Below are 21,726 nucleotides of genomic sequence, written 5' to 3'. Positions count from 1 at the left end.
CTGTAATGATTAATTAGGGTTATTAGCATATCCATTACCTCAAATATTTATAATTTCTTTGTGTTGAAACATTCACAATTCTCTCTTCTAGCTAACTGAAAATATACAATAAATTATTTGTAACTCTTATCTAGGATAATTTTATATTTATTAACCAACGTGTCCCTATCCTTTTCTTTTCTCTACCCTTCCCAGCCTCTAGATACCACTGTCTTGTTCATCTTCTGTGAGATCAATTTATTTAGCTTCCACATATGAATGAGAATGTGCAGTATTCATCTTTCTGTGCCTTTCTTATTTCATTTAACATAATGTCTTCCAGGTTCATCTATGTTGCTGCAAATGACAGGATTTCATTCTTTTTAATGACTGAATGGTATTCCATTGTGTAAATAAACCACATTTTCTTTATCCATTTGTCTGTGGATGGACACTTAGGTTGATTCCATGTTTTGGCTATTGTGAAAAATGCTGCAATAAACATGAGAACACAGACACCTCTTTGACATACTGATTTCCTTTTCTTTGGATATAACCCCAGTAATGAGATTGGTAGTTCTATTTTTAGTTTTTTGGTGGAACCTCCATACCATTTTCCGTAATGGCTGTATTAATTTGCATTCCCACCATCAGTGTATGAATTCCCTTTTCTCTGCATCTTTGCCAGCATTTGTTTTGTCTTTTTGATAGTAGCTATACTAACTGGGGTGACATAAAATTTCTTATTGTGGTTTTGATTTGCATTTCCCTGATGTTTAGTGATACTGAGCATTTGTCCATATACTTCTTGGCTTAAGTAACTTTTAAACATATTATTCTGATTGTACAAACTCAGAGGGAAATATTCTAAGGACAAAAATTGCAAAAGGCAGAGGTGAGAAGACAGCTTGAACCCAGGAGTTCAAGACCCGCCTGGCAATATGGTGAGATACTGTTCTCCACAAAAAAGAAAAAAAAATAGTTTATTTTTGCAAAAGAGAAGCACAGAAGGATTCAACCAGAGACCAGTAAAACAATTATCATAAGGAGCAGATGATCAGATGTTCAACATGTGAACATTTACATAGTTCAAAAGTCACAACTATATAAAAACAGACTTAGAGAAGTCTCACTCCCATCCTTAACTACATGTGTAGTAAGCTTGAAATTATTTTGTTTGTAATATAGGATAGAGCAAAGAAATAATTTTACTGGATTAGGGGGAACCAGGGTTCTTAGGAGATATTAATTAGGAGAATGGGATGAAATTAGAAAGTGTACTATGGTATTAGTTTTGAATTGGTGGCATTAATATTAGCTCATAGATTTAAAAAAATTGTTTTCCATCTCAGTCCAAGGAAAGGGCCTAGAAGCCCCAGTAAGAATGAATATATCCAGGGTCTAGATTTTGGGTTCCAAATATGGCTTCCTACCAAAAGGAGGCAATGTTCCTTAGAGAAGTTCCTGATTTCTTAATGGGGGGCAAAGAGGTCCTGGAACATATTGTGTCGCAAAGCAAGAACGTGCTCAAAAACTGATGGGGACATGTCAAAAAGGCACAGGAGCCTGTTTGAAAGTTTCCTACCATCAAAACTTGGAACAATTTGAACATCTAAAAGAATAATGGTAGGTATGGATTATAACACATTATGTGACAGAGAATTTGTAAGTCCATAATTGTACTTTAAAATTGAAAAAAAAAAACTCACTTTGTTACAAAGAGATAAAAGGGGAAAATATAAAGTTGTTCTTACAGAAGAAATGACACTTAAAATGTAGAAAAAATATAAAATTACAAAATCACTGATTTGCACTAATGATTGACTCCAGGCAAGGATCATCAGTCATTGGATGTTAAAACCATTGGGTGAAAGGCTGTAGGTGAACAGGATATTTACATGGTCTTAAGGTATGACAACACCAATTATGTGTTAATTGCAAAGAGAAAAATATACCTTTATAGTGGAGAGATCTGGTGGTCAAACTTAGCATTACCTGTAATGGGACAAACTGACAACGTGTCTCCTAAAGTGATGCAGTGAAACACACAGTATCACCTGTATAATATTTTTGCCAAAACTGTTTAACTTAAATCTAACTATAAAGTATGAATCGGACAAGTTCAGAGTGAGTACATTCCATAAGACATCTGCCCTGGGTTTATAAATAATGTCATTATCTCTCACACACACACACACACACACACACAAAACAGAATAGTGGTGGGACGATATAAAATTAAAGGAGACTAAAGAGACATAGCAATCAGATTCAAGGACCTTGATCGGGTCCTCAACTTTATACATGTATTTTAAAGCTATAAATTTTGGGTACAATTGGATAAATTTGAGTATGGACTGTATTAGGCAATATGGAATCATAATAACTTTCCTAGATGACACACTATTGAAAAATAATTACTTCTCGGCTGGGCTTGGTGGCTCATGGCTATAATCCCAGCACTTTGGGAGGCCGAGGTGTGTGGATTATGAGGTCAGGAGATCAAGACTAGCCTGGCCAACATGGTGAAACCCCATCTCTACTAAAAACACAAAAAATTAGCCGGTCATGGTGGCACATGCCTATAGTCCCAGCTACTCAGGAGGCTGAGGTAGGAAAATTGCTTAAACCGTGGAGATGGCGGTTGCGGTGAGCCAAGATCGCACCACTGCACTCCAGCCTGGGCAACAGAGGAAGGCTCTTTCTCCAAAAAAAAAAAAAAAATTAAATAAATAAAAGAAAATTAATAAAATAATTATTTTTCTGTTGATTAAAAATATTAAAATGGATTTTGTCATTGTGACATCTGTTTTAAAACACAATATAGCTTTGAAAATATATAGTTAGTTACAAAGAGAACCAATTTAGAGAATTAGGTAGGAGTTTCATGAGATTGTCTTTTGAATGTCCAGTTGCATTTTAGATATATGTAGATTTCCAGTCTGTGTATTCGTAAGCATAGAATAAGTATGAGTTACTTGATTATTGCCTTTCATTGCTACTATGCTGTGATCAAGGATGATTAAATAATTTGCATGTAATGGGAATTTTTAAAATGCTATTTAATAAGATGTTTCATTTTGTTTCATGTTCTATTCAGATATACTTTTTAAGTATGTGAGAAACTGAAAGTGAGAAATTGGCAGTACTTTGGAAAGTCCTGAAGTATTTATTAGTAAGACTATTATCTTTATTGAAAAATAGCTATATTATTCCTTTCTTAAAATAATTTGAAACCACACAAATGAAGATGTAATAAAAAGAATAAAGAAAAGTTGAGGAAATAAAAACAGCAAAATGCCAGTAGATTGCAGTGCTGATTGAGGATCAGTGTAATTGCGTGAAAAGTGTTTCACAGTTATAAAGTATATAAAACTCTGAAGGCCAGTATGATCCAGGTTTTTCCTGAATTAAATTGTTTTAAAAAAAATTCATTTGGCATGACATTAAGGTACGATAAATCAATGGAACTCACTTTTAAAGGGCTAAGCTGATGTGGTCAAAGTAGATAGCTTTCTGGTGATTCACCCTGATGCAGAGACACAAGATAGAATAAGATACTAGAGGAATAGATGAATGTTGGAGTCTCTGAAAATAATTTCTTTTTGTTTACCTTTGCTCTATGATTGATTGCATGCTGCCATCCCCTGAGGAACTAGACCAGTTGTATTCTGTCCTTTGGTTAAAAGCAGGCATGAAAACATTGAAAAACCAGAAAAGCACATTGTACAGGTGACGTTTTCCTACTTAAATTGAGCAATGTATACATCATTTCCACTTTGCAATATAAAAAATATTTATTATATTAACTTTTCACAATATTTTTTGAAATATTTGTTTCACAAAAATCTAAATTTTTTGTAAATATTTTATGTTTGTTAATATTTTTAAATATTTATATTTTTTTCTCCAAAAAATAGCCGTCATGTTTTAATAACTAAATTGGTGGGCAAGGAAGGCTGTTCAGAATGAAAGGATTTACTGTGACTGACTCTCCTTGTACATTGTAACTATCCTTACATATTATTCACAGCTTATAGTCTGTTATTTCATGTTAAGCACCTGGTTGAATTCAAGTAAATGTATATATGTGTGTGTGTGCGTGTGCGCGTACGCACGTGTATGTATATAGAGTGACCGAGTAGACACAGGTATAAATTACATAGGTATAAACTATATCTACTTATTACATAGGTGTAAAATCTGTCTATCTAATTCAGATGGAGATATGAGAGAAGCTCCATATCTTTTGTTCACTGATATTAATACAATGTATTTGGCATCTGACCATTATTAAACATGGACCTTCAAAGTGGACTCATTTTTTCCCCTGCTATCCACACAGTGGGAAATGTAGTGATGTTTTTTTTAAACACATAAAACCAAATTTCTATTCCCTATGATACATTTTTCAAGATAGTATTGCAGGGAGTTGGATAGCATTTTTTTTTTTTTTTTTTTGGAGACGGAGTCTCGCTCTTTCGCCCAGGCTGAAGTGCAGTGGCTCCATCTCGGCTCACTGCAAGCTCCGCCTCCCGGGTTCACGCCGTTCTCCAGCCTCAGCGTCCCGAGTAGCTGGGACTACAGTCGCCCACCACCATGCCTGGCTAATTTTTTTGTATTTTTTCGGTACAGACGGGGTTTCACCATGTTAGTCAGGATGGTCTTGATTTCCTGACCTTGTGATCTGCCCACCTCAGCCTCCCAAAATGCTGGAATTACAGGAGTGAGCCACTGCACCCGGCCTGGATAGCATTTTTGAGTACAGGTGCACATTATGGTAACAATGAGGTTGTCTTTCTCTCGGCTAAATGGGTAAAGTAGACTGAGGCTGGACAAAATGTATGGAAACGCAAGTCAGTGCTATTAATGTAATGAGAAAAGTAGATAAAATTACACAATTTACACTGTATTCAAATTCTAATTACAATACCAATTAGAGGAATACTGAGTATGTATTTTGGTAGCACATGTTTTCTTTTTATTTACTTTTAATATTTTTTTTAGGTACAGAATATTGCTCTGTTGCCTGGGCTGGAGTGCCGTGGCCCAATTTTAGCTCAGTGCAGCCTTGCACTGCCAGGCTCAAGTGATCCTTCTACCTCAGCCTCCTGAGAAGCTGTGATTGCAGGTGTGCACCACCATGCCTGGTTTTTTTGTTTTGTTTTGTTTTGTTTTGTTGTAGAGACAAGGTCTTACTATGTTCCCCAGGCTTGTCTTGAACTTATGGGCTCAAGCGATCCTCCTGCTTCAGCTTCCCAAAGTGCTGGGATTATAGGCGTGAGCCACCATGCCAGGCCAACACATGTTTTAAAAATGTTTTTCTTCAGACCTACTTACAGAAGTAGGAAATTGACTGTAATCATTTTACTCACTTGTCTCCCGCAAGCAGATTATGTTCAGCACCTAGGTATGCTGACTGGTGTGTAGTATAGGTTGTTAAATGCTTGTAGAGTGAAATGAATGAATGAGATATCTTTGTCTAATTTATTTTTCAATACAATGTTCTTATAATATGGCTTACAAAATGTGTGCATTGATACCTATATCTGTTAGAGATGCTCTGGTTCTTTCTGTCACATGTATGTATTTGTTCATTCAATCAGCATTCTTGGAGGGACTACCATCTCCCAGGCCCTCAGGTTTCAAGTCAAATAAAGCAAGATCCCTGTCCTGAAGGAGCTTCCAGTCTAGGTGGGGAATGGAGCAGTAGCTCAACCTTTACGTATCATTGAAGCGCAGAGTTGGTAGTACTTACCTTGATACATATATATGCAGCTCCTCTGGCCAAGGGCAGAGTACTTGTGGGAGAGTGGTAAAAGATAAGTCTGGAAAGCTAACCAGGCATTAGTAATGAAGGGTTCTATGTCCTAAGCTTAGAGTTTAGACTATAGAAGTGAAAGTATTTTAAGCAGGTGGAAAGCATAATTGATTAGGCTTAGAAAGAACATCTGGCTACAGGGAATAGGATGGATATTTTAGAGACAAAAGGACTGGTTTAGGAGGCTATTATGATAGTCCTTGTGATAAGTGGAAAGAACCTACAAGACACTGGTTCTGAGAATAGTCGAGAGGGATTAGGAAACGGGAATATTTAAAGCGGTAGAATTCTCAGGACTTGGTGAAAAGATGGTCATGGGTTGCATGGGAGTCTAGTAGATTTTCAGGAACCAGTCAACTCTCCTAATCTTCTCTCATGTCATACTTGCTTGGCAAAACTGCAACCCTATTGCTATCTCTGCCTATTCTGTACATTCTGCCAAGTAACAGTATGGCTGGAGGACAATGAAATATTTTGGAATTTCTGAACTTCATGTTGGTACTTAATGCTCCCTGTACTGCCTTTATTCATGTCACACCGTTTCTCTCTTCTCACACCTCTAATACAGGGGTCCCCAAACCCCGTGCCACAGACTGGTACCGTCTTGTGGCCTGTTAGGAACTGGGCACCACAACAAGAGGTGAGCAGCAGGCAAGTGAGGAAGTGAAGCTTCATCTGTGTTTATAGCTATCCCCATCGCTCACATTACTGCCTGAGCTCTGCCTCCTGTCAGATCAGTAGTGGCATTAGATTCTCATAGAAGTGGGACCCCTATTGTGAACTGCCCATGCAAGGGATCTAGGTTGCATACTTCTTATGAGAATCTAATGCCTGATGATATGTCACTGTCTTCCATTATCCCCAGATGGGACTGTTTAGATGCAAGAAAACAAGCTCAGGGCTCCCACTGATTCTACATTATGATGTGTCATGTAATTATTTCATTATATATTACAATGTAATAATAATAGAAATAAAGTACACACTAAATGTAATGTGCATGAATCATTCTAAAACCATCCCCTCACCTCTGACCCCGGTCTGTAGAAAAATTGTCTTCCACGAAACTGGTAACTGGTGCCAAAAAGGTTGGGGACCACTGCTCTGATACCTGACTCCCTCTCCTAATTTTCAGCTCATAATTTTGTATCCTACTTTACTCCTGCTTTTTTGTTTTTTTTTTTACTTTTAATATCTTTTTAAGATACAGAATCTTGCTCTGTTGCCTGGGCCATCAGAAGGGAACTTCCACAAACTCCCACAAACTCCCACAAACTCCCACCATCACATCCACCCAACCATCAGCGTTTGTGTCTGTATGTTCTGCATTCTTGCTTATCCTCATAGAAGGTAGCCAGCTCTGCACTACACTGAACCTCATTTCCTCTCATCTGCTTAAAGACGTAATCCTAGCAATTCTGTCCTTTCCTCCACCATCGACAGCTTTTCCCTTTCTACAAGATCGTTTTTGTCAGCCCACAAATATCCTATTATTTCTCCTATCTTAAAAAGTTCTCTTGACCCTGCTTTCTCTATTTGCCTCACTCAATTTCTTTGCTTTCTTTTGTAGAAAGTATTTCAAAGTGTTGTCTGTACTTGCTGTCTGCACTTAGACCTTTACCAACTGCCACTCCAAGCAGAACTGCTTTGGTGGGGTCAGCACTGACTTCCACATACATACAAATCTAATAGTTGGTTTTTCTCTCATCATCCCATTAGGAGCATCTGATACAAGTGATGACCTTCTCCTCCTTGATACATTTTCCTTACTTCGTTTCCAGGATACTACATTCTTTTGTTTTTTCTCTTGCCCCACAGTCTATTTCTCTGGTGCTACTTCAACCTGATCTCTTGATTTTGGGGTGCCCCCAAATCCTCTCCTCTTTTCTTCTCTACCTATGTTTACTTTATTATGATCTTACCAGTTTCAGGTTTTAATATGACTTACATTTCCTTATATGTCCAGTCCTTTCTCCCAAACACACACACATACACACACATATATATATCCAATTTCCTACTCTACATCCCCTCTCGTATGCCTAATAGACATCTCAAACAGAAATAGCGTGTTCAGAACAGAACCTTCTATTATCACAGCCTTCCATATTTCAATTGATGGCAGTTACTTAATTCTAGTTGCCCAGATCAAAATGAGGAAATCATATTGGGTCTACCTTCAGAATATGTCCAGAATCCTAACTGTATTAGTCTGTTCTCACATTGCTATAAAGAATCACCAATCACCTCCCACCAGTCCTCACCTCCAGCACTGGGGATTTCAATTCAACAGGAGATTTGGGTGGAGACACAGATCTAAAACCGTATCACTAACTTGTAGTGGTTACCTGTTTTCATGGCTACCAATTGAGGATGAACTGTGGAAACTGTGAGATACTCAGCAAAATCCAGTCTTCCTTTCTTTGGAAACCTGGCTAGCCTAAATTTTCCCAGCCTCTTTTAGGTACTTATGTCAATTTGACAGTTTTCTCTAGTGGAACAGATATTAACTTTAATGCTGGACCCATTAAAACTTTTTGCCAACTTAAATCCTGCTTGCATTCAGATAAAAACATCTCCACAAGGAGATGGTGTAGCTACAAGATGGAGGGGATATGGATGTAGGATGGTTGTCTTGCCAATATATAACATTCCTGTATATAAACAAGAAATAAACTTACGTTGTGTTTAGTTATTATATATTTAGGTTGATTTGTGATAGTAAATTATCCTACCTTACCACACAGTAATCCCTCAGGAGGGTTACTGAGCTAGTTCTTAACTGATCTTTCCCCTCATAGTCTATTCCCAGCACAGAGTAATCTTTTTGAAACCACAGTCAGCTCATATCACTCATCTGCTCAGAACTCTCCATTGGCTTTCCCTTTCACTCAGAGTAAAAGCCAAACCTTCACAATGCCTTATAAGGTTCTCTCTAACTCATGTCTTACTACTTCCTTGCCTCCTCTTCCCTGCCTCCTTTCTGCTTCAGCCCCACCAGTCTTCATGCTCCTCAGATACAGCAGGTGTGATCCTTTCTCAGCCCTCCCGCTGACTCCTCTTCCTGGAATATTCTCTCTGATACACACTTGACTCATTCGTTCATATCCTTCAAATCTTCCCAGCGAGGCCCATTGTGACCACTATGTTAAGAATTATACTTTATCATCCCCCCAGCATTCCCAGTCTTTTCCTGTTCTACTTTGTCTTGTCTTCACAACACTTTTTCCTTTTGTTACATACTATATAGTTCACTTACTTATTATTGTTTATTGCTGTTTTCCCTTACTAGAATGGAAGCTCCATGCAGGTAGAGATTTTGGTCTGTTTTGTTTATCAGTATTTCCCAGGTTTCTGGAACAGTGCTTGACACATAGTAGGTGCTTAATAAAGACTTGTTAATTGAATGGATGGGAGGTACAGTGTGCTTGTTTTATACTTAGTCCTTTTTAGAGGACGTGTTCTGCTCGGTGGGAGCATTGAGTTTGGCACAGGAGTGGGAGGAAAGCACTCTAATTGAAATTAGAGTTTGGCCACTGGTTGCACTATGTGCTCACACAGCCTATTTTGGTTCCAAAAAAGTCAAGATTCACATGCTCATATATCTTGGTATTGTGATAATCTGTTATTTAACACTTATAATATGCTTTGCAGATAGAAGCTTTTTATATGAATGCTGAGTGATAGCTGTGAATTATTGAAACCAACCATTTATTTAAAAATCATCCTATCACTCAAAGGCTTTTTTTTTTTTTTTTTGCTATATATTTCTTTTGAAGTGATCTTTTAGTGCTATCTTTTGCTCCTGTTTAAAATTCAGCTGTAGTAAATTCCTATAATTGTTTGTTACCTAGGCATCCATCTTGAATATTAAGTTGGACTTTTTCATACCAGAAACAGGGCTTAGTCACCCTTGACACAGTTTCTATTTCCCTACCTCCTGCCAGTTTCTTAATGTTGCCGATCCAGATATTTGCCTTATGCAGCCTCCTTTGTTGACCTCCCTTCGGGCCAGCTAGGTGCAGCCTGCTTGACTTGCCCCCTCTAACCCCCATAGCCTGCATCGGCTGCCTAGATATGTCTCATTGACCACCTCTGAGTCATAGCATGACTCCATGGAGCTCATGCCTGCTTTCTGTAAGCCCGCTGGTAACACCCTGGGCCGTAATAAAGTGCTTTGATCTCTTCCTTTCTGTCTTGTGATCCCACCTGCTGGTTGAGCATGCAGGTGGCTTCCTCACTTTTCTGGCATTTTGAGGTGTGCTGTCCTCTTCTCTGCAATAATCACCAAGTAATACACTGCTTCTGTTATGTCATGCACTTTGTTTTTTTTGTGTTTCCTTCTCTGTGTCTCACCTGACATATCCATACCTGATTCTCCTCCTGGTCAGGGCTCTCCTAGAAAGTGGCTATCTTGGGAGAAATAAATTGGACACAGGTCAGACAAGAGCCACAAGTGTATCTGCCGGTATAAACAAGTTTCCTGTGAGAGGGACACCTGGTCATGGGTTCGAGACTTAGGCATTAGGCCATCAACTGGATAAAAAAGCATCCTGTGAAAGACAAGCTATGCACATCCATGACCACTTCCCCTGGAACCCTGTTAGGGCCGGGCTTGAATTTATAGCCACTTTCCCTAGAAAGACTACCCCATCACTAAGAGGAAAACACACATCAGAGTTCACAAACAAGTAGTAAGATATGCATTGGAGTAAAAGTCTGTAGTATACTAATGTAGACACACATTTGTAAAACTGAAGATCACTGTGACAATTCCAAAAGGAACTTCTCTACCAGTTAACTGTTAAATAAACAGATTAGTAGTTTCCACACCTTAACCACTACTGGTTACTTGAATCTAAGGTAGGAAAATAGTGAATACAAAGACGTTTGAATTATCAAACTTATGTATTATCCTTTTCCAATGCAGTCTGAGTTTTTGAAAACTGAAAACCAAAAAAGTAATCTTAAGAAGCTGAGTTTTTCTCAAAGGTTTTTTCTCAAGTTTTTTTCCTCTTTTTTGAAATAGAGTCTCACTCTGTCACCCAGGCTAGAGTGCAGTGGTGCGACCTCAGCTCACTGCAACCTCCACCTCCTGAGTCGAAGTGATTCTTGTGACTCAGCCTCCTGAGTAGCTGAGACTACAGGCACATACCACCATGCACGGCTATTTTTTGTATTTTTAGTAGAGGCAAGATTTCACCATGTTGGCCCAGCTGGTCTTGAACTTCTGACCTCAGGTGATCTGTCTACCTTGGCCTCCCAAAGGGCTGGGATTATAGGCATCAGCCACCATGTCTGGCCTTTGCAAGTTATTAAGTAGTATTTATAGAGTATTAAAGAAAAAACTTTGTAAGTATTCTTTATTGAATTAGTAAAATTTGATCATAGTGAGCTGACTTACTTGGCATGCTGAAGGTTAATGGTTTTCTTTGAGAAAATGGAAAACACAATGGAAAACAAGCTGCGTTTCTAGTACTGGTAACTAGAATGCTATAGTACTGAGTAGGAAGGCAGGTATCTGAAAGTCTGCCTTGCTACAAATGGAGTAATAAAAATAAAACAGTCTGTGTAAGTTTCATAACATATCAGATTCTCATTTTCCTGATTTTTCCCCTATAAGTCACTTCCAACTCTATGTAGCTCTTTGATAAGTATTCCTCCAATTTGCTGTTACTCAGTTTTTTCTTGAAGATTTTGTAAGTTTAAACTTTATTGATTTATTGTAAGTTGAAGCTTAGCTGTTACCATATTGATATTTTCTATGGCTTAAAGTGCAGTGAGAAAAATAATTTAGAAAACATAGTGAAAATATGTGTTTCAATGGAAAACTGCATTGTCTGCATGCAGCACGTTTTCCCAGGTTATCTGATTCTAGTCTTTCATTGGCTTTGGCTTATTTTAAACTCTGTAACTTGTAGATAACTGGTGGTAATGCATTTATAGACATGTACATTTTGCCTTGTTCAGCAAAGGTTCAGTCATATACCTCTGCCATGCATACCATTGTGGAAAAACTCATTTTGCCCTTATTTGCACATTCATTTCAAAATTTTTAATTTATAAATGTGTCTGTTCTTCAGATTATCTTTTGAACTGGTTATATCATCTGCCTGATCCTCTCATTAATGATTACAATTAAACTTTTAACGTGTTTATTTTTATATATGTATGAGTCATAATTTTTCTTTGTGAATTCTCTTTAAACAAGAGATCCCTTACTTTGATTTTTTCACTTAAATATAACTGTATCTTAATATGATGAATAATTTATAAGAAACTTGTAAAGATTGTTATTCAGTTCTTAGTTCTAATTTTGATTTAAAATATGATAGCAGTGTATATATAGAATTACTATGATTATTTTCCTAAGCCACGAGGCAGTAGCAGTGGCTTCTGTTTCTCTTCCTCCCTGCCCTTCCTCCTTCCTTACTTTAGTATGAGAAATTAAAATAGATCCAAAGCTAGAGTTGAATGCTGACTGACTTACGAGCCTTTAATTCGGAATATAACTCTGTCGATAGCAAATATGAAGTGCATGTTGTTCTTCCTTTTCCCTTTCTCCCTCTCCAGACAACTGAGCCATTTTGAAGTACAATGCAGAACCAAATCTTCAGTTGAGAATATTTATTTTCTATTGTATAATCTTTATATACATATGCTCTAGATTGTTACCTGAAAAAAAGTATTATTTTGCCAGTGTAGTCATATTGTTTTATGTATGTAATGTGCTAGCTTTTAAGAAGCATCATATAGACTTCCAAACTAGATTTAAAATGCTAAATTGCCAGCCTATGTGTATCATTTTTCACAGGGTGAACAAAGAAGATTAATGATTCCTTTGATTTCTGACCAGATCACTACCGCTGTAGGCAAGAACAACGTTAAACATTTTTGAAATTTTATAAATGTTTTAGTGGCATTACCTGCAGAATTTTGTTGTGGTTTTTTGGGTTTTTTTTTTTTTTTTTTTTTTGACTACTGTCTTGAACTGTAGCCATGGAAAAGTTTCCTTACTAAAAGAAATAACATTGTTGGGGAGAAGAGAAGGGAATTAACATTTATAATGCTTTTATTGTTTATTTCTACTGTTTTCAAATTTCCTGTGGAGAGCAAAATACTTCTACATTAAAAAAGCTTTTATTGTCTTTGATGAAAATAAAATATAAGAAGTCAGACTTTAATTTGAAAAAATATAATGTAGTGAATTAGATTAAAATGTTTATGTATGAGGAAAATAGGCCTAGCATGGTGGCTCACGCCTGTAATCATAACATTTTGGGAGGCCAAAGCAAGAGGATTGCTTGAGCCCAGGAGTTCAAGACCAGTCTTGGCAATGTGGCAAAACCCCATGTAAACCAAAAGTATCTGAGACAGGTCTTAATTAATTTAGAAGGTTTATTTTGACAGAGTTAAGGTCGTGTGCTTGGGAGGCAGGAGTCTGTGCCTTTTTCTAAAGATGATTGTGAGGGCATCAGTATTTAAAGGGGAAAGGGCAGATATTGAGGAAGGAGGAAGGAATTTCAAAAATATGTAGGTAGACAAGAGACAAATGGTTTCATTCTTGAGTCTTTGATCAGACTTTCGCCAAATACACAGTTTACCTTGTGAGGGAGGATAGGGCAATAGTCACTTATGCCTTTGTCTAGCTCAGTGAATCTGCATTTTTCCATCAGAGGAAGCAGTCAGACATGCATTTGTCTCAGGTTGGCACGGGGGTGACTTGGAGTTCTGTCCTTTGTCCAATACTTGTGAAAATAAGCTATCAATTTACATTGCCAGGGTGAAAGTCGAGAATAAAGTGGGAGGCAGGTTTGCCTGATGCAGTTCCCAGCTTGACTTTTCCCTTTGGCTTAGTGATTTGGGGGTCCTGATAATTTGTTTTTCTTTCACACCCATCTCTACAAAACTTTAAAAAATAATCAGCTTGGTGTGGTGGCATGTGCCTGTAGTCCCAGCTACTCAGGGGTCTGAGGTAGGAGGGTTGCTTGAGCCCCAGAATTCAAGGTTGCAGTGAGCTATGATCCCCACTGCACTCCAGCCTGGGTGACAGAGTGAGACCTTGTCTCACAAAAGAAAAAAAAAAAAAATGAAAGTAGTTCATTGTGGGTAAAACTGCACAGTAAATGTTAATTTAATGAATTTCATTGATATTTTAAATATTGTAAAATGATCTGCTGTTCAGTTATTTATTGAATTCCTATATTGTACTATGTATTTTATGCCACATTCAATAATGGTAGATTAACTTAAAGGTTTTCTTCTCCAGTGAAATAGTGTATAACATTTATGTAAACCATGTTATTGTTAACAGAAAAACCAAACACTGTAAAATATTTAAAAATTCATTCTGAGCCAATATGAGTAACTAAGGCTCAGAGAACATTCTCAAGATCTTGTGAGAAAATGTGCCTGAGGCAGTTGGGTTAGTTCGCATTTATACATTTTAGGGAGACAGGAGTTATGGGTAAAATCATAAATCCATACATGGAAGAACACTGGTTCAGCCTAAAGAGGTGGTATATCTTGAAGTGTTATAGTCATAGGTGGATTCAGATATTTTTTGATTGGCAATTGGTTGAAAGAGTTAAACTTTGCTTAAAGACTTAAAGTCAATAGAAAGAAATGCTTGAGTTAAGGTAGAGGGAGTTGTGGAGACCAAGGTTCTTGTTATGTAGATGAAGCCTCTGGATAGTAGCTTTTGGAGAGAAAAGATGGTAAATGTCTCTTTTAGACCTTAAAGGTGTCACATTCTCATTTAATCACTCCTAGGTCCAGGAAAGACCTAGAAAGGGAAGGCCTGGATGTATTAATGGAAATTCTCCACAGTTGCAAATTCCCCCACAAGGGATGGCTTTGCAGGGCCTTTTCAAAATATGTCAAAGAAATATATTTTGGGATAAAATATTTGTATCTCTTTTAGAATCTGCTGTCATATGATACCATACCAGAGCTGGATTGGAATTTGGTGTCTTATTGCCACAGTCTGTGTTGTCAGCCTTATGATCTCTATTTCAATGTTAATGCTGGTCAGTTGTGCCTAAACACCAAAAGGGAGGGGGGTATGAGGAGGCGTGTCCAACAGCTCTTCCCATCGTGGCTAGAAATTCAGTTTTTCAGGTTTCTTTGGGGCCCCGTTTGGTCAAGAGGGAATCCATTTAGGTGGCTGGAGACCTTAGGATTTTTGTTTGTTTGTTTGTGTGGTAAAACATTTTATAGGCACCTTTTATTTTCAGTTAGAAATCATTTTTCTTCTCTTCTCATTTTTCCTACCCATTTTATGGTATCATGAAAAAATGTTAACTACTAAATACAGAAAACTGGAGAAAGCGAAGCATATAATTCAATACAAGTACTTATTTTAAAACATATCTTAGTTACATTGAGTTCAACCAGTTTTAGTCTGTAGTTTCTTATTAATTTATAAAACTTAGTAACAAGCATATAAATGTTTGTGTAAACATAAAGATGTTTTTCCTATAGCATGTAACACTTGAAATTCCTCATTTGATGTATTTGTAAGTAAACTAATTTGGGGTTATTAATAATCATTTTTATAGTATGAATTCCTTAATTTAATTATCCAAGTAATGTTATATTATCTCTGAGTTTGAAAAGACAATGCCAAATCACTGAAGTAATCATACCTTAGACATCAGCAAAACATGTAAATGCTATTGTAGAGGAAGAAAAACTTCTCTACCCTATTAGGTTCAGTAGCTGCGATTTTTGGACTATACTGACAAAAGGCAGACTAACAGGAGAAAAGGTTTATTTCATATGCACAGGGAGAGCGGGATCTCACAGAAAATAAGTGAAAACACCAAGGAGGCAGTTAGACGTGGGGGTCATATACCATTTTAACAAAGGGTGATAGAGATAAGAGACTAGACAAAGAAAAAGGGATTTGGGCTTGGCAGGGTGGTAAGTTGTGGGAAGGAAATATGTGATAAATAAGGATTTTTAGTAAGGTTTGTTATGCAGACTCAGGTCATCTCAGGAGATTAGAATTGTCTCTGGAGTTGGTTTCCTCTTCCTAGTATGGTAGAAGAGTATATCTTTACGTTTCTTTACAAATGTAAATTTCTTTTACAAACAAAAGGGAATTTATGCTATGTTTTTAGACAGAAAGGGGGAGTATAGAAAGCATCTATGTTTGATGTTTCTAAATTGCCTTCAGTTTAAAATAATTCTTTTTTTTTTTTGAGACAGAGTCTTGCTCTGTCGCCCAGGCTGGAATGCAGTGGCATGATCCCATCTTACTGCAAGCTCTGCCTCCCGGGTTCACGCCATTCTCCTGCCTCAGCCTCCCGAATAGCTGGGACTACAGGCACCTGTCATCATGCCATGCCTGGCTGATTTTTGTATTTTTAGTACAGACAGGGTTTCACCGTGTTAGCCAGGATGGTCTCCATCTCACGATCCGCCCGCCTCAGCTTCCCAAAATGCTGGGATTACAGGTATGAGCCACAGTGCCCAGCTAAAATAATTCTTATGCCAATGTACCATGTTTTAGGGTAGTGTATTGTGATGCCCTTTACTATCTAGACATGAGAGGAAAAAAAATCTAAACTTAAGTTTTGATTGACATTTCAGTTATAAAAATACAGAAAAGATAAAATTGGTGTGTGAATTTTATTTTTGATACAGTGCTCATTATATATAAAATGCTCTTAATTATCAGTGCTTACCTAATTTCCTTTAATTCAAAATTATTTTGGGTAAAGCAAATAATTATTTAGTAACATAAGGCCATAATCAGTTGTTTTCCGAAGATGATTACGTAGGCAATTAATGGAAGCAGATTATGGACTTACTGTAGGACTACTGAATAAATAATCAGTATTTCTCCTGGATTGGGAAATGTAGTGGATTGCCACACCATTTGCAGCCACCAATCTCACTACTGTCACCGCTTATTTGTACTTGCCCAGGATTTTCCTTGGTAAGTAGAGTATTTTCAAAAACTCTCCTTTAACTTCAGTGCCATACACCTTCAACTACCTGCAAAGATCTCATGATTTGAAGGAAAGGCCATGATCTCTTCTCAAAATGTTGGGAGACCCCATTCTAATGTGTCTCAAGCTTCGATATTAGGTTACACAAAAGCTAATCTTAATTTATATTGTTAAAGGTGATATTAGGTATATAATTAATGTACAAATACATTTTTCTTTAAGAGTTATGATATTATGGTCAAGATTGAAGTTCCTTTTATGCCTTTTCCTTGGCCCCCTCAGGTCTGTTCTCCACCCACTTTCCTTGAGGTAACAATTTGAATTTGGTATGCATACTTCCAGATCTCTATTTGTGCCATAACTACATATCATGTGTGTATGTGCTTTTTCCTAAATGGTGTCATTCTGTATTGTTATTTCATAATTTACGTTTGTATTCAATAGTTTGTCTTAATGATTTTGCCATGTCAGTCCCGATAGATCTACATTATTCCTTCAAACTGTGTATATTATTTATATTATAAATCAAGTTAGTTATTGCCCTATTGGTGTATATTTAAAATATTTCTATTTTTTAATGTATGTATGAGTGAATTAATGAATAAATGAATGACAGGGTCTTACTCTGTCACTCAGGCTGAGACTGCAGTGATGTGATCATGGCTCACTGCAGCCTCAACCTCCTGGGCTCAGACAATCCTCTCATCTCAGCCTTCTGGCTAGCTAGGAGTACAGGCACGTGCCACCACCAAAAAATTTTTTAAAAATATTTTGTAGAGATGGGGGTCTTGCTATATTGCTAGGCTAGCCTTGAGTTTGTGGCCTCAAGCAGTTCTCCTACCTTGGTCTCCCAAAGTACTGGGATTACAGGTATGAGCCACCATGTCTGACTGCCCCATTTTAAAAATGACTATGTCAAACCTGTAATCCCAGCACTTTGGGAGGACGAGACAGGCGGATCACGAGGTCAGGAGATCGAGACCATCCTGGCTAACCCGGTAAAACTCCGTCTCTACTAAAAAATACAAAAAACTAGCCAGGCAAGGTGGCGGGTGCCTGTAGTCCCAGCTACTCAGGAGGCTGAGGCAGAATGGTGTAAACCCGGGAGGCGAAGCTTGCGGTGGGCTGAGATCCGGCCACTGCACTCCAGCCTGGGTGACAGAGCGAGACTCCGTCTCAAAAAAAAAAAAAAAAAAAAATGACTATGAAGTGTGCATATGAGAACATTCCTATTCACGTTTTCATGTGTACGTGTACATGTATATCTTCCTCTAGAGTAAATGCTGAGCATCTTCATATTTTCAGTTGGAAAGGACACTGCTAAATGATTCTTTTGAGTAACATTTTATCATATAATGCTATAGAAAATTAATTCTCTAAGACTTAAACATTGAAATTTCATCTTCGTAAGCAAAGATTTATTCTCAAGCAGTTGCCTGACCCCACTCTATAAGCTTTGGACTAAAACTAGAATAGCCATCATCTGTAGCTGTAGGAGTCAGTTGGCATATTCTTAGTACATTGAGTTTTATGAGCAGAGAAGTTATTATGGAACAAGGCCAAGTCAGGTGGAACTCACCTTGGGAAGATAATAACCTGACTACAACCTCACAGATAACAGAAGATTCATGAGGGATAAAGTATTATTTAAGTGTATGATATGGTTTGGCTGTGTCCTCACCCAAATCTTATCTTGAATTGTAGTTCCCATAATCCCCACGTGTTGGATGAGGGACCCGGTGGGAGGTAATTGAATCATGGGAGCAGTTACCTTCATGCTGTTCTCGTGATAGTGAGTTCTCACGAGATCTGATGGTTTTATAAGGGGACTTTCCCTCTTTTGCTTGGCACTCGTCCTTGCTGCCACCATGTGAAGAAGGACCTGTTTGCTCCCCCTTCTGCCATGGTTGTAAGTTTCCTGAAACCTCCCCAGCCATGCGAAACTGTGAGTTAATTAAACCTCTTTCCTTTATAAATTACCCAGTTTCATCACGTATGTCTTTATTAACAGTGTGAGGATGAACTAATACAGTATAATTTTTATGAAAAGTTAAAATCATGACTCTCCTATAGATATGAAAATGAACACATGTTAAAAATTTATTTTACTCATAAGATATGAGAAAACTAGGCAGATGTTATAATCAGTTGAAAGGAAAATGCCAAAAACTCTTATATGGAGTCAAGGAATATTGAGATGAATTGCACATGGAGACAAAACTAGTTTTTCCACTCGGAGAGAGGGTAGGGAAAAAGTCAGTTCAACCACCAATATGCAGGAAAAAATGTATCTATTAGTTACCTACAACTTAGGCAGTACCAGAATAGCTCAGACACAAGGCACTGGGCTAGAATCTGATAAGCCAGTAGGGTATGCTATAGATTAGGTGTCCCCAGTCCCCAGGCCATGGACCAGTACCACTCTGTGGCCTGTTAGGAACCGGGCTGCACAGCAGGAGGTGAGTGGTAGGTGAGCCAGTGTAGCTTCATCTGCAGCCACTCCCCGTTGTTCACATTACTGCCTGAGCTCTGCCTCCTCTCAGATCAGCGGCCATATTAGACTCATGGGAACACGAACCCTATTGTGAACTGCACATGCCAGGGGACCTAGGTTGTAATGCCCCTTATGAGAATCCAGTGCTTGATGATCTGTCACTGTCTCCCATCACCCCCAGATGGGACCGTCTAGTTGCAGTAAAACAAGCTCAGGGCTCCCACTGATTCTACATTATGGTGAGTATATAATAATAATAGAAATAAAGTGCACAGTAAGTGCAATGTGTTTGAATCATCCTGAAACTCTACCCCCACCCCTGCCCCGGTCCATGGAAAATTTGTTTTCCACAAAACCAGTCCCTGGTGCTAAAAATGTTGGGGATCACTGCTATAGATGATGAACAATTTTTTATTGAAACAAAAGTTTTTCTATGCCGTGAGTAAATATATCAAATTTGCTGAAAACAATACCAGACTTGGCACGCAAGCTGTATGCAGAACTAAGGGAGAAGATCACTGAAAAGATAGGCTTTGAGTTGCTTTGGGGACTGCCATATTTAACCAAATTCACATGAATCAGTGTTAAATAGACAGAGGGCGTGTTCCCTTTTTGCCATTCTTAAGAATCCCAATTGTGCCTTGAGCCCCACCGTTTGAACAAGTAACCTTGAATAAGTTTTGTAATCTCTTGGATGCTCAGTTTCTCCACTACCATGATTCTGCAATCTCACTAGTTGGTATATACCCAAAGGAAATGAAATTAAAATGTTGGTGAAGTATCTGCACTCCCATGTTCATTGAAGCATTGTTCATAGTATCCAAGATACGGAACCAACCTAAGTGTTCATCAGTTAATGAATGCATAAAGAAAATGTGGTGTACATGTACATAATGGAATACTGTATATTCTATTTCAGTATACAGTGGAATACTGTTTATTTCAAATTGAATACAAAAGGAAGTCCTGTCATTTGCAACAACAGGGATGAACTTAGAGGACTTTATTTATGTTAAGTGAAACAAGGCAGGCCCAGAAAGACAAATACTGCATGATCTCACTTGTGGAATCTAAAAACGTTGAATTCGTAGTAGCAAGAAGTAGAATAATGGTTATCAGTGGCAGAGGGAAGGAGAAGGAAAGAGTGTGGTTGGGGTGGGAATTCAGGAGATATTGGTTAAAGGATACAAAATTTTATTTAGGTTGGAGGAATATGTTCAAGAGATCTATTGTACAACTTAATGACTATAGTTAATAACAATGTATTATATACTTGAAAATTGCTGAGGGTAAATTTTATGTGTTCTAACCACAAAAAAATAAGTATGTGAAGTAATGTGTGTGTTAATTAGCTTGTTTTAGCCATTCTACAATATATACAAATATCACAACATCATGCCATATACCATAATACACCACACATACCCCTTTTATTTGTTAATTATAAGTACATTTAAAAGAAAAGGTGAATTTTGCCAAGAAAAAGAAATGAGGATGATAGTACTATTTCATAAAGACAAAGTAGAATAATTCCTCTTATTTTGAGGATTCAGTGATCTTTAAATGTAACTAAAATGCATAGCAAATAGCAAGAGCTCAATAACATAGTATGTGGTGTCATCAAAGTACCTACTAGGGAAAAGCTTTTTTGCTGTTCCTATGATTTTGTAGTCAGAGTTGGCATCTTGTCATTCAGGACTCAGTTTAAATGTCATCTCAGAGAGAGCTTTGCTAACCACCCAGCTTAATAAGTACCTCACTCGTCTTCCCTTTTGTTACCCACTCCTATTTTCATTACAGTATTTACTACTACTTTCTATTTTGTTGTTTAAGCTTCTTTATTATCTGTCTGTCACTATTAGAATGTAAGTGCTGAAAGAATTTTGGTCTTATATAGTAATGTGTCCCTGCAGGTAGACCAATGCCTGTCACATATTTGCTGTTCAGTGAGTGTATTTTGAATGAATGGGGTACATGCCCTCTATCTTCCTGTGAAAATTCCTGGGCATTTATCTTGCTGGGGCTTTTCTTAGCGATAGCCAGCACACATGCCCTGACAAGCTGTGGTGAGGGAAGAGATGATGGGAGAACAGAAGGGCAAGAGTATATGGAGATGCTAACAGAATGGAGAGTCTGGAGCAAGAGGGAGAGGAGTAGCAGGGGAGGATGGGGGAGAAAGCTACAATTGAGTGTGTCACAATTGTGGCTATATGTTTTGGGGTGTTATGTTCACTCTTGAATAAAGTGAAATTTTTTTCAGCTCATTAGATTCTAGAAATTAAAGATAGTTTAGTCCAACTACATACACAGCATTTTATAAATAAGAAATAGGTCTGGAGAGATGAAGTGACCAGTCCAAATGGCACAGGTAACCTACTGGTAGAACTGGGACTCCATACTCTGTTATTTGAATTCTTTTTTTAATATATGCTTTAGTTTGTCACATGCACAAAATGTTGAATTATGTTCTGCAT

At 37.7% G+C, this 21,726-nt stretch overlaps 1 protein-coding gene across 3 annotated transcripts in view; it reads left to right on the top strand.

Moving 5' to 3' along the window:
- Positions 1 to 21,726, top strand: part of CHN1 (chimerin 1) — a 202,274-nt gene that overhangs the window by 63,056 nt on the left and 117,492 nt on the right. The window lies entirely within an intron of this gene.

Source organism: Piliocolobus tephrosceles, chromosome 11 (assembly GCF_002776525.5).
Source record: "Piliocolobus tephrosceles isolate RC106 chromosome 11, ASM277652v3, whole genome shotgun sequence".
Lineage (NCBI taxonomy): Eukaryota > Metazoa > Chordata > Mammalia > Primates > Cercopithecidae > Piliocolobus > Piliocolobus tephrosceles.
Note: the sequence above shows the minus strand (reverse complement) of the source record. Positions and strands in the feature narration are given on the sequence as shown.